The following is a 14501-nucleotide window of genomic DNA, read 5'->3' on the forward strand; positions in this document are numbered from 1 at the left end:
TGCATTGCCCCATGAAATCTTCGATTCTGCAGAACAGCAATGACAGCAGACAGACATGGCCACAGCAGAGCGTGTGGTTTTCCTTTGGTCTTGAGACTCCCGAGTCCCGGGTTGTGAGTAGGAAGGGACAGGGGCTACAAGCTGGTGCCAAGAAGCTTCACTTCTCCAAATCATTTTTATGGCTACTGGATGATGAGCCTGCCCTTCTGCAGCATATATATTGGCATGACTGCTTATTATCTGGACTGTGGCTGTGCCTAGGAGCCCAAGTCACCAACCAGGACCCCATGGTGCTAGGCGCTGCACAAACACCGAATAGAAAGAGGTGATCTCTGTCCCAACTACCTTACCATACAGCGAATTCGGGGCTAGGCAGCCCATCCCAACCTTGTGTTCCTATCCCTGGTTCATTGAGGGGCTAATAAAAGCCTTGTGGTCATTATGTTTAGTTCTCAATTAAAAACAGCACGCAGATTTACTTACAAAATAAAGCAGAAATAAAACATGTAATTTTCCGGACTCCCGGGAGCATTATTCTGAAGTGCTGTAGGAATTAATATTTAATAGTAACACTTTGCACTTGGCTCTGAGGCTCTGGTCTCTGCAGCCCGAGGTGAAAATTATAACTCTAGCGTGGCTTCAGCTGCAGCCACGCTGGCTGTGCTCAGCAGCTAATCGACAGCAGTGGGAACCCTCGCCATGCAGGAGTTCAGCCTAGGTGTCTCCATGATGCAGCTGGGTGGGAGAGGTGATGTGCCCAAGATTGCACAGCAAGGCAGTGTCAGAGCCAAGAGCAGATCTCAGGAGCTGTGGTATCTGCTTCTTGACTCTCAAGTGCCATTTGGGATATCTCAGCATCAAACCTTAAAGAAATGACTCTATGTATGTCTACTCTAAAACTGCAACAGGGAGGTCTGGCCCTTTAAGAGGGAGCAGGCAGCCCTATTAAAGGAGCCCAGCTGTGGATATTTAGGTCCTGCTTCTATAAAAACTTCTTAATATACGCTCAAGAGATCCCAGGTAGAAGCCTTGTCTTATAGTTGGGGACATGACAACCTCCCCCCCTCCCCAGCTCCCTCAGCCCTGGACATACCAATCTGACCATGGGGAAAATTTCCTTCCTGACCCCAAATACGGTGTCAATCTGACCCTGAGCAGAGATGCAAGACCCTCTAGGCAGGTATCTCCAGCGTTGGTCCCTGCAGCAGCATTGGCACAGCCCAGTCTCCACCCAGCGCCTCTGGGGGAGACTTAAAAGCCCCCTGACACATGGAGCAGAAAGGAGGGGCAGGAGCAACTGGCCAAGTCCAGAAGCCTGGGAAATCCTCATAGTACAACATAGGCATCGCTACGCCTAGATCATCCCCAACCAGTGTCTGTCCAACCTCTCCTTGAACTCTCCCAGCGCTGGAGAGTTCACAGCTTTCCCAGCCACCTATCCCACTGCCTCCCAGCTCTAAGTTTCTCCTGATGTCCAATGCAACGGTAATGGGGGAGTATCCCTCTAATAACTTAAAACCCCAAAGGAAAGAGCAGAGAGGGGCAAACTGGGTGAAGAGGCAGTTTGCAAGTAGGAGGGAACCTGGAACCAAATAGGTTTGCTACCAGGAAGGGCTGCGGTACTGGACCTGAGCCCAAGGGCCTGGAGAAGGGCTGATGGGTTAGGCGTGTGTCTGCGGCAAGGACTCTTTGTGTTTCTGCATTTCAAGGGCTGGCTGAGGAGCTCCTAGGGAGCAAAGACAGATCACACCTGCCCGTGCTATAAGGGAGCCACATGCTCTGCACCCTTGTCTCCCTTCCACCCCGGCTTTGTCAGCGACCCTCCCTTGAGACATGTCCAGATTTAGGCAGCATGGTTGATCCACCACGAACCGTGTCCTTCCTCGCAGCTGCGTTCTGACTTTGGGTGTGTTTCCAACCCATCAGGATGAACTACCACGGTACAGCGGCTGCAAGGATCCTCGCTATAAGGAACACGGGCTGGAAGGGAGCCCCTGGGTCACGAGGGCCAGCCCTCTGTGATCACACGTGAACCCTGTTCACAGATTCATTATACTCCACCTTGAATTCGGTAAGAGTTTGTGCACAACCACTGGAAGGCTGTTTCAGAGCTTCCCTGCCAAGTTGGGTAGAAACCTCCTCATTTCCAGCCTAAACTTATTTAAGGCCATTTTGTACCTGTTCCTTTCTGTGCCAGCGCTGTCCATTAGCTCCAATAGCTTTTCTTCTTGTATTTCTGGAGAGCAATCAGGCTTTACTCTACCAGGCTACATACGGCCAGCCCTTTTAGTTCCCTCCTATATGCCAGGCTCTCCCTTCCCCTGAAAGTCTCTGCACCTCTTCCATCTGAATTCATGGGTGACTAGAACTGCACACCCTATTCCAGATGAGCTTTCACGACTGCATCATACAATGGCATTAGTATTTCCCCGTCTGCACTAGAAATGCCTTGCTCCGATACAGTCTAGGATCAAACTTCCAGCCACGTCATCTTGGTGGCTGACCCATCCTGGACTAATAGGCCCAGGTCCTTCTCATCCTCTGTTGGTTCCAACTGAGAAGACCCCATCTTTTTACTAATGCCCAAGTGCAGGACCTGTACTTTGTCCAATTAAATTGTATCCCAGCTCTATTACTCCAATCCTCAGAGTCATCCAGCTCTTCCTGTATGATATTCTGATCCTCCTCTGTATTAACAATGCCTCCCAGCTCTGTAACACGAGCAAATTTCTTGGACCGCTCCTACTTCTTGTGCCAAGGTGAGCAATGAAGACTGTACATAAGACTGTTCCCAAGATCGACTCTAGAGGAACTCTGCTAGCAACCTTCCTCCAGCCCAAAGTTTCCATCAGCATCACTTAAAGCACAGAGACTTTCCTGCTATAGAGATTGCAGCAAAACCAGCTAATGGACAATCAATGGCAGTTGTTCCCCTGCTGTTATAATATAAACCCTATTTCTGAACAACATTAAGTATATCAGAAAAAGAACTCCCCCACCAGCATAAGCTACATCTATATGGCTTTCCTTTCCTTTCCTTTCCTTTGCTTTCCTTTCCTTTCCTAGCACAGCTATTTTTGTTTCATAACCCTACCCAACATGACCATGACAGCAAAACTTTGCAGTGCAGACCTGACCCCAAATGGACCCATTATGGGGCCAATTATTAATCTGAAAAGTTGAAAGCAATCTTAGGATTTTGCCCTAGAAGGGCTGCACCGAGAGGTGATGTTAGTGGGCTGAGGAAAGCATCTTTTGGAGTTCTCCATCACAGCGAAGTCTCTTTTAGTGGAAGTCACCTACCCGCAACTGGACGAATCTGTAGGTTAGCAACACTCTTGGTTTCCTTGATGCAGCTAAGCTCTCACACAGCAGCATCCATGGTAATACTTGCTATCACCCCTGGTTGCCTAGAAGACTCCTGCCCATTCTGGCAAAGGATTATCTGCCCTTAGCAATTCACATTTTTGTGCTATGCTGCACCAACATGATTCAACTGGGCAAGAATGCGGGTCATGCCCATAGCATTACAGCGTCTCGATTCTACAGTGGAGTAACACCAGGCCCCGGTCGAAAACAGGAACCCAGGACTTTGCTGGGATGCAGACACGTCCCCCGTGTATAATGCACACACCAATTTCACGTGATTTGATGTGAACAGGATCTCTGTTTTGGAGGCTGCCAGAAACCAGAGGAGTCTGTTCTTAGCAGTGCTACAGATTCCCAGGTGACGGTGGGCAAGCCACTTAAGCTCTCTGCACCCCCGGCTTCCACTAAAATTGGGATGTACCATATTTACCCAAATACAAGATGACCCTGAATTTAAGACGACCCCCAATTTAAGACGACCCTCCAATAATTAGATTGCATACATGGAACATGTATACATTTCTTATAGGCAGGAAAGGTTCTTGAAGTGGATGTCATATCTTTTATGAGACCAACTGAGTAGTTGGAAAAAAAAGTCCTTGGCAAGCTTTCGGGTGCAGTCACCCGTCTTCAGGCAAACCTTATTATAAATTATGTATTTATAAATGCATTGCCATTTTCCAAGTATACAAATGAATTATTGGAGGATCATCTTAAATTCATCCCCCAGACTACTGCAAGCAGTGGGAGACAAAGGTGATGATGGGGGTAGCAAGGGGGCAGATGGGGAGAAGCAGTAGGGGCAGGCAATGAGGGGGGGTGGCAGCTTGCCTCCTGCTGTCTCCCCCTCAATTTAGCCCCCCTCTTGTGCCTGTCCCCTCCAGGCCCCCATCCCCCTTCCTGTCACCCCCTCCCCTTCCTACCTCCATGCTGCTTCTGCCCCCACAGCCTCGGGTCCCTGCCCCCCTCCCCTTCCTCCAATCTCCCTTCCCTCCCTGAGCCTAGGTGAGTTTTCAGGCTGGGTTCGCCTCCTGCTATTTTGCCCTCCTCCTTTCTTTTCCCTTTGTTGGTTTTTATAACTTGACAGCTCAGGTTCAGACTCCAAAACCACAGATCAACTCTGCAATACACAAACAGGGCTGTTTGTTTGATGTGGGGATGGTTTCTTTTTTTTTTGGCAACAATACTGTCAGGCCCTTTTGCCGATGTCCCTGGCAAACATCAGCTGATGAATCCACCCCCAGTGCCCTGCCCCTCTGCCATGTGGCTGGAAGGGAGATGGGGAGTGGATCGACTTGCAAAACTTCTGGGAGCTGTAAAAGGGGGTAGCGTGTAATGACAAAGCTGCCGAAGCCACAAAAAATTCTGGGAAAAATTGGCACAACCACAAAGACCCGAATCGTCATAAAGAAGTTTTCCTAGGGGGAAAAGCATCGCTTGCCATCCTTAGCTTCTTACGTGGTTTCCTTTACTGTTATGTATGACCACCCCACAGTTATGACCCCCATTAGAAAGCAATGGCACAGAGAGGTCACGGGCTTGCTTATGCCGTGTGGGCAGCAGGATCCAGGGAGGGACCAAGGACTGAGCTGGCCCCATGCACCTGCATCCACTGACGGGCTCCAGAGTCAGGAGGTGAGCGGCGAAGCTGCTCCAGACCCATGCCCAGCATTTGCTCTCAAGCCCTCGGGCTCTGGCAGCGGTGAGGGTGGGTGCTGGAGGCAAGTTCACAGCAGCTTCCTGGGTAAACCTAGAGCTTAGGAAGTGCACAGCAGACCGGAGTGGGCAGTGCTCAGTGCCGCCCCTGTGACCCACCACTGGCACAGGACAGACAAGCTGCGTGTGCCTTACCGATGGCCTGTGTCAGAGCAGAGCTGAGCTGAGCTCTCCCCGCAGCCCTAACCATTGCACCCTCTGCCCTTCCAACTTGTAAGGCTGAATGCAGCCCCTGCACCTGGAAGACAGGGCTGAGCTTCATCCATCTCTGTGCAGCTCCCCTGTGCTTCAGCCTGGCTGCTTGGGCTGAGCCCAGGGCCGCAATCCAGCTGCGGATGCTTTAGAAAGGCAGAACATTTTTCCAACTACTTTTTTCCAACTACTCAGTTGGTCTAATAAAAGATATCACATCTGCTCAAAGAACCAGGGCACCCAGCTGGGCAGGGGTCCTTGCGGAGCCAGGAAACAGAAGTGGCTCTGACCTGGGCTTCCTTTGGTTATGCTTCCTACCTGCGTTCCCCAAATCTGCAGAAACGGGAGGCAATCCTCTTTCTAGCAATGCCCTGCCTGCTGCTCATCCCTGCCCTTTATCTCGCATAATGAATGCTCAGCTCCTGAACCATGCACCTGCTCCTTGTGTCAGGAAAACCGAAAGCTGCCTCGACACCCGGGACAGCCGCGTGCTTCCGACCCCTGAACGCAAATGCAGCGCCAAGACACTTGAGTCTGTGGAAAGCAAAGCTTGCGAGAGAGATGCATAAATCTTCTCCCCTCAGCTGTCGCAGCGGTGCTTTTTGTGAAGAGCTCCTCCAAGACTCACCCACTCAGCTCCCTGAGGGCACCGCACAGCTCTCAACTCCAGCCGCTACCAGCCGGGTGTCCAGTCCTGCCGAGAGGCCAGCCAGGATGGATTTTCATTACCAAGATGTGCCCCGGGGACTTTGATCACTTGGCAAAGGCACGGCCGCCTTCCCTGGGGAAAGGAATCCTACCCCATGCCCGCTTCCGGCACGGCCCAGCCCTGCGGATCCCATGTCGCTAAACCCGTCGGACTCGTTGAACATCTGTGATACAGGAGACAAATTGCTCACTCAGGAGAAAGGGGAAATAAGCCAGGGAGAGAGCTGTGCACACAAAGGGCTGGAAACTCCAAGCCCCGATGTAAGAAGCAGGCGCAGGTGGCTCACACCGAAGGTCTGTCTAGCCTGGCACCCAGTCCTGAAGGCCAGGAAAAGCCAGGGGATTTGAGCAGAGGAGGGTCCAAGCAGAGCTCAGCTGGAAGGGCGAGCTGCAAAGAAGAAATGTGGAATTTGTGGTCATCTTCACGTTGCACGAGAGATGTGGGGCAGAGTGGTTAGAGGGTCTTGCTATAGATAGAAACTCTTGGACTGGTCCCCAAGTCTGCCCCGAATGGGCATTCAAACCAGAGTGGCAAAGGCAGCGGGATGCAATGCCAGAGACATCCCTGTGGATGCCTGTACCATGCTGGCCTGACTGGCTGTGAGGCTTGGGGGGACGTACGATGCATAAAAGGCAGCTGGAGAAGGAATTACCTCCCCGCAAAGAAGGAAACAGCACTTCCCCTGCGCGAGTCTGCCATTACAATATCCTGCTGGTTTCTTTATGGTCTTGTTCCCCCCGTTGCATTTTTCTGGAAAATTGGGGACAAACAAGACTAGGACACAAGTATCAGGGAAGGGAGAAGGGGCAGGATTTTTAGGCAGCCTGTTTAAAGCACAGTGGTTGGTTTTTGCTCCTGTCTCTTTTGATTTATTATTTGTACCATTGGGGTACCTAGGATTATTAGTCTTGGGTCAAAATCCCATCAAGTGCTCTGGGTTCTGCCCCAAAGACTTCAGAGATGAAGACAGGAGGATCAAATTCACCGGGACTGGCCCTGGATTGAACCAATGCAAACCCAGCAGCAGCAGCATGGCAGCAGGGAAAGCGGCGGTGGCAGCACAGGTGTTAACACGGGCAACACTTGACCCCCTGCCACCAAAATGCACCCCAACAGGGCTCTGTAACTGGGGATTTGGGAGCAGGCTGCAACCCTGTTTGCCCCATAGGCTGGGTAAATTGGGGGGCAGGATCTCAGCTGCAGGCCATATGGTTGACACCCCTGGTCTAAACGGCAAGACACCAGATGGATGGTACAAGGGAACCACGAGACCGAATCCACCAGCATGATGACCACGGTCCAACACCCAGCAGCCTGCCCGTTTTCAGGGTTTGCAGTTTCTCCAACCAGGAGAAGTTCAAGGCAGTATGGGAGAAAGTATAAAAGCGTTTAAGAGGTCTGCGGCAGAGACTGGCATTGTGGCAGTGTCGACATTTTAACGCTGAATGGGGAAACGATCGGCAGAAAGGGGAATGGGTCAAGAGGGGCCTTGAGAACGAGGACAAACTGCTCGCGCTTGATGTAACGGAGAAGAGGGAGCTGGTCGAGTAATGCGGAGGGATGTGGTCCAAGTGACAGGGTTAGGAAAAGCATCTATGCAGCAGCACTCAGGTGCAGATCTCACAGCAGACAGAGAAGTAGGAGTACCTTAAACAAATAACCTTGAACAAAAAACCCCCCTCTCTCCAGCCTTTTGTTATATAGTCAGAAACAGGAACAAGAACCTGATTTTTTCTTTCCTGCTCACCTTTAAATGAAGATGGAGGTGGAGGAAATCAGGTGTTTGTTCAAACAGCAGGTGAGCATGACATTTCAGACAAAAGCCACCTCCCTGCATTTGGCTTGAATTCCTTCACCATGTACAGAAACGGCACACAATGTATTCCTGGACTTAAACATTTTCTAGACTTTGCCTCCCCCCCCATAGATTCATTAAATGTAAGAGCGATATATTGTCTTTCCAACGCCCCCACCCTCCAGGCAGCCGCACGCTGGAATCAAAGGGGGTTTTACTACAGAGCAGGTTGCAATGCTTTGAGGGGTAAAATTTATCCTCTCAACTGTTTCATGCATGTGTCATGGCTGCAAGTCTCCCCACCTGGACATGACCATGTCATTCTCAACAGCTTGCTTAGGAGAGGACGATAACCTGCAACTATTTACAGAGCTCCCGTAATGTGAACGGCTCCTGCGGGAGAGAGGGTTTTGCTTGACTGTGCCAGATCCATGACAGCATCAGGCCTGGTAGACAGGGACTTAGGAGACTTAGATCCTACTGCTGGCCCTGCCAATCATTTGCTGAGTGCCCTTTGCCAAGTCACTTTGCTTCCTAGTGCATCCCTTTGCTACATGAGCTTTGAGATCGACTAATAAAAGGCGCCACAGAAGAGTTAGATTATTGTTGCTTGACAGTTGTGTTCAGAAGATGAGCATTTAAAGAGCGAGCCCCCTGCCCCTCATGCATCCCCCTGTATTCATTAAGCATTGATGCTGAGTCCCCGATTCCCTCTGCAGAAGTTACTCACCGTTTCAACGCAGAGGTCCTGGGAAGGCAAGTATCGAAGGCAACACCAGGCATGCGGGTGCCAAGTGATCTGAACGCTTCTCTCTGCATCTGCGAGGCAGTGCAGCCCCTTAAGCTCTTCTCAAGGCATCTCCCACCTCCCCACCCCCAGCTTCCTTCCCGGCATCACAGCTTCCCCAGCAGTAGGGCCTAGGGACAGGAAATCTAGGAATTCATCCCGTAAGGAGCAGCGTAAATCTCTGCTGGGAATTCAAGGGCTTAGGAATGCACGATGCAGAGAGACCATCGCCCCGGACTGCCGCCCGCCGCGCACAGCAGGCAAGGACTTCGCGTGGCAGGTTTCCAGCGGATCCAGGGGCAGAGGAGAATGAGGCTGCCGGGCCTCCCACTTCCTCCTGCATACATCCCTCATCACCTCCACACAGAAACCCAGGAGGAAAAGGACGGGACCCTCAAGGATTTCCTCGTCTGGGTATCTCAGGACTCATCCTGGAGAGACACCGAGTGCTTGAGACTCCTGTTAATGTTAGCACCCCATCCTCAGCCTGCACAAGTCAACAGCAAGCACTCATTGCTTTCAGTGTTGAAGAAGCTGGCCTTCTATAAAGGGGGATGACGGTCCTCATCCCCACACAGGACATGCTGGCAGGATTGGGCCCTACAGTATTATGTAGCTGCATGACTGCCAAATTGTTAAGGATATTAACAATTAACAATTGTTAAGGATGGTAGAAAGTTTAAAAGTGAGCGCACACGCATGCACACACACACACTCAGACATGCTCATGCATGCTCATGTATCACTTCTACCACGAGTCCTTAAGTTTTTTTGCAAAAATCTACTTGGTCTAATAAAAGATATCACTTCTACCACGAGTCCTTAATTTTTTTTTGCAAAAATCTACTTAGTCTAATAAAAGATATCACTTCTACCACGAGTCCTGAAAGCTTATACATTTGCATTGGCTCACTGATGTACTGGGAGGGTTGGAGTGGGAGCTCTGCTTCAAAGGTCCCAATTGTAGGGTGGATTCCTGGGATCAGCTGCAGGCAGCCATGGGAAAGCCCCAGCTGAAGCTCTTTGAACTGGCCCTGGAGGGCTCAAGAAGAGAGCAGCTGGTCACAATGAAAATGCATTACAGCCTAGTAAAGAAAAAGGACTTGAGTTTGGGGTTAAAAAGACACTGAGGAAGTGGGAAAGGCTGAGAAAGTCCTGGATGAGGCAGGACTGTGGGAGCCTAGAAAGCCAAGGAAGTCCTAAAAAGCAAACCTGGGAATCCAGGAGAGGTGCAGCACCTCCCCACTTCAATCTCCCTGGGACCCCATAGGGGTTTCATCTTCTACCTGGGACAACCCTAGGCAGGAGTGGTCTGCTCATTTTAGCAAGATAAAGACGACCAAGAAGGAGCATCCTGGTGATGGAGCCGGTGTGGAGCACCAGTCGAACAAGTGGATGCTGGAGACAGCAGCAGCCTTCTACCAGGAGCTCCACACTGCACAGGGTACATGCAAATCAATGATTTAAAAAAATAAATAAAATAAATCAGGGTTTTTTTATTTAAATTGGATTTTGGTATTTAAATTGGATTTTTTAAATTTTGTTGTTAAGATGCTGTTTTAAAAACAATAAACTTATATAAATATAGTTTTAATTTAAAATATTAAAGCTCAAAGATATCATCATGGAAGAGGGATTATAACTTCTAATGATATCCTCTTGGAGACAATATATTCATGTAACCTTTTTAGAGGTTTTACAAATAGGTCGCAACAAGCCATGCATTATATTAGGGATCCAATTTTATGGGGTTTGCAGAGGCTTCTCTAGAGATTAGTAAAGATTAAAGAAACCCACTCTATCCAATGGGACTCAGGGCTCAGTCTAGAAGATCCCATTATGATGCTTAGTTGCAATTCTCAAACTGTAGGTTTTTGTCTCCAGAGATCATAGGCAGACAAGGTTCTTTGAGTAGATGTGATATCTTTTATTAAACCAACTCAATAAAAATTATTCTTTGCAAGCTTTGGGGCACAAACGCCCTCCTTCAGGCATAGGGAGAGTTTGTTGTCTCCAGAGATACCATCCTTGTTAACAGCAGTATATGGAGATGAGAGAGAACAGACCTGAGATTACCCATCCATCAGCCCTTGTGTCTCTCTGCAAGCCTGTGTGCACACAGTCAAGCCCTTACCTCCCTCTAAAAGTGCAAAGTTTCAAGAAGTTAAATGAATAAAAGATATCAAACAACAAGAATGTATTTTTTGTAGAAAACAATGATTAAATCGAGGCTTCCTAACCAGCAATTTAAATCGTGAGTTAAACAATGATTTCAATCGATTTGATTTAAATCAAACCTTGACACTACATGACAAGAGGGCCATGCAGGATTGCCTGCAGGAGTTCACTCAGGTCCTCGGGGAGGATGAGAGTCAGAAGCCGGTGGAAGAGAGGATGCTGGAAGAGATCAACTTAACTCTGCACAGCTTCAAGAACGGTAAGACGTCTGGAGCAGACGGCATACCCAAGGATTTTTATGCTGCTTTCTGGCACCAGGTGGGCCCAGATCTGCTGGGGGTCTGTAGAGAGTACCTGCAGAAGGGCCACCTGGGGACAGGAGTACAGAGTGGGAGCTCATAACCCTTCTTTACAAGAAGAGGGAAGAGGTGAGACCTGAAAAACTGGTGTCCTATAATGGACCTGATCTTTAACTACAAACTGATGGCCAAAGTCTTGGCCGAGCACTTTAAGTCTGTTATCGGTGCAGTGATCCAGGAGAACCAGTCGTGCATGGTGCCAGTCTAAGCTCTGATGCAGCTGCGACGTGTTACAGTACCAACGGGAGAGAGGGCTGAACATTGCCATGCTGATCCTCGACCAGGAGAAAGGCTACCACCGGGTATCCCGCTGGTTCCTATTCGAGATGCTGAAAAAGATGGGATCCCCCCCACCTCCCCAACCTTTGTCACTGACATGAGCAGCAGGGTTATGGGTAAATGAGACCTTAACAGCCCTGATCATGGTAGAATCGGGCATCCGGCAGGGCTGCCCACTCCTCCCGATCCTATTTTTCTGTGTGATGGACCTGTTAGCACAGTGGCTCAGGCGGGACCCCAGGATCAGCAGAGTAGAAAGCCCTGACAGTAACCGGCAAACCTTCTGGTGGAAGGTGGAAACCATCGACCACCTCCTCTGGCACTGTCCAGACACCAGGCAGGTGTGGGGGAAAGTATGCCTACTCCTGATGGTGACAGGGTTCATAACCCTGACCAGAGCAGCGGTGCTGTATGAATGCTGGACCAAGCAGCAAGGGACCCTGCCAGCACACTTCAACAAATTCATCTCCTGCTTCGGGAACGCCCTGGAGAAGAACAAGAGCCTGCTCGTGAACAGACAGACAAACCTCACAGTCGAGAGCTGCATCAAAATGGGACTGAGTGAGATGTATTGGTACTACAGGAAGATGGTAGAAGATGATGGGGAAGAGATGGTGGAGATGGAAGAGAGGAAACAGGTGCCCCAAACACAGCAACAGTGACGATGACGTTGGAGACGACAACAAATACAACGACAAGTGAAAGGACTGGCGAGGGAGTTGAGAAGGGGTGAAGGAAGCAAGGCAGCTGGGGACCTACCGATGGAAGGCAACATACAAGAACAAGGCGATCTGAATAGATCAGAGTTCATATATCTACGGATGGGTCTAAACAGAGCGATTGATTTTTGCAATTGCCAGGCAGCACCTGGATGGCATGAACTGCTGTAAACCCCCCATCAAGCTTCCCTAGGGGGTGGCTAACATCAACAGCACAAATTCCTTGCTGAGCATGAATGTGCGTAACTCCAGCTGGCTCCAGTAACAGCACCCAAAGCTTAAAGTATGCTTGGACTTTTGCCTAAATAAGGAATGAAAAATGCAGCTCTTAGCTTCCCTTTGCTTTCACCAATTCACATGAAACACTGGCTGGCCAGAGGATGCTCTTCAATCATCAGGTCAATCCCCACTCTCATTCCAGGTACAACTCTTTTAGGGCTTTGCTTTGAGGGGCAAACACTCTCCCAGCACAGCAGGGTAGGGATGCATCTTGTAAGCTAACTCGAATCAGGGATGCATAAGCTTTCATGCGTGTTGTGCGTGCTCGCTTCATCGGATGCTAAGCTGGTGATCCTGGCATGCCATGATCACGTGTGTCGCGGGGGGTGAGTATGTGCAAGGCCCCCAGTCGGGAACTCCATGTATATCTCATGCAGCATGCGGAGAGGGAGGAAACAGGGAAACCAAGCAGATCCTCAAAAGATCTCAGCACCCAGCCGCTCCCAGCAGCCTGAGGCTACTATTCCTGCCCCTTGTGGGGATCCCAATGGAGACAGAGAAAACGCTGCGACTCAGGTCCAGACCATTATGTTTAGGCCCCTTTTTTTTCAATAATTCCTTCCATGCTCAGTGTTTCCAACATTGCTACTACTTTACTCTTCCCCTCTTGACAGGTCCCTGGCAGTAAAACTCTTTTCCCAGCAAAATCCCAGTCTGGCAGCAATAAAACACTCACCCTAGCGTCTTCACCACCGGACCATATTCCACCGGGCCACCACGCACCCGTAAATTCACTGATGACCAGCTAAGGCGACAATGAATGGAAAGACCCCGTCTGTAAAACTCGTTCAAAAAGCAGAGTGAAAATAACCCGATTGCAAAGGGGTCTCAACACACCAGATCGCTTCCAGCCACATCTCCCCTTCAGATCCCAGAAACAAACTGCCCAGGAGTCTGAATTTTAGATGGGCTTTGGGAAGTGCTATGTGAGGGCCAGTCCTTTCAGGCTGCCCGCTGGACAAAACAGACCGGGAACCCGCAGCCTGGCCGAGGCTGGTAGACGTGTATTTATCTTTGCAGAAGGGGTTTATTGATCAGAGCTTAATCACACCACAAAGCGCAGAGCTGTCTTCTTGCTCGTCCCCACCCGATCAACCAGCAAAACAGGCAAGAACCTCAGAGAGAGAGCGAGCGAGAGGTGGGGGGACTGACTAGCACAAGCCTGATCATCAGTGAAGGCTGGTTGAATCCAATGTTGCTTTCAAATGGATTTTTTTCCCCCCCTCTGATTTATCATATCTGATTGAGTTAGTCTTTGAGGTGCAAATCCCCCCTGCCTTCTGTCTGGCTTCAAACTAACAATCTCTCTATTTAACTTCAGACTTGTAATGCAGTGAAAGTGGGTTCAGGGAAGCGCTCCCTCTTTATACCTCTCTCTATATTTGTTATTTAGTCTGTAAAGGTGCAGATCTACCCTGCTTTCTGACCGGCTGCCGACGGACACAGCCGCCTACCTCTCTCTGACTTCAGACTCGATCTACCTCTCTCTGATTTCAGATTAACGGGGCTACTGCCTCCCAGCTGTCAGATTCACACGGCTACTTACCGCTCTCTGACTTTAGAGCAATTTGGCTACCTACCTGGCTCTGCCCTCCGGCTCACAGGGCTCCTCTCTCTCCTCTTTCCTTCCCCCCCATAGCGTGGGCACAGCAGCACCCACACAGCCCATTGCTCACCTGCATCCCCCTCCGGCTGCAGGCAGAGGAGACCTGTCCTGCGGGGTCTGGGCTGTGCCCAGTGCAGGGAGCAGCTAGCTGGTCGTGGGCATCGCTGGCCAGGGGAGTTGCTCCGGGGAAGCAGGACCAGGCAAACCCCGCTTCCTCCACCCCAAATTTCTGGTCCTCTGCAAGCAGCTGCACCCCCTGGCTGGGCTGCCCCAGGTCCCACCCGGCTCCCAGCCCCGGGTCCCGGGAGCAGGAGCCACTTACCGCGGCGGCGAGGTCCGGAGCGCTGGGCAGGGCGGTGCGGGGCTGGCGGGACCCGCCGGTCTCCTCCCCCGACCCCCGGCCGGCGGCAGCAGGGGGGGAGGGCAGTGCCAGTGCACCTGCCCAACAGCTGGATGGGGCAGGGCTTCTGCTACACAGCTGGATGGGGGCCAGGGGGCGGGGCTTCTGCTACA

At 50.6% G+C, this 14501-nt stretch overlaps 1 protein-coding gene across 3 annotated transcripts in view; it reads right to left on the reverse strand.

The window, feature by feature from the left end:
- Positions 1-14454, reverse strand: part of P2RY6 (pyrimidinergic receptor P2Y6) — a 59421-nt gene extending 44967 nt beyond the window's left edge. The window contains exon 1 of one of the 3 annotated variants that reach the window (XM_014603505.3): positions 14311-14454. The gene's annotated coding sequence lies outside the window, so the exon portion shown is untranslated. Of the gene's footprint in view, positions 1-8511; positions 8784-13058; positions 13363-14310 lie in introns of those variants that run through there. The other 2 variants (XM_059722484.1, XM_019489245.2) reach the window with 2 other exon arrangements.
- Positions 14455-14501: the final 47 nt, after the last annotated feature.

Source organism: Alligator mississippiensis, chromosome 1, assembly GCF_030867095.1.
Source record: "Alligator mississippiensis isolate rAllMis1 chromosome 1, rAllMis1, whole genome shotgun sequence".
NCBI lineage: Eukaryota > Metazoa > Chordata > Crocodylia > Alligatoridae > Alligator > Alligator mississippiensis.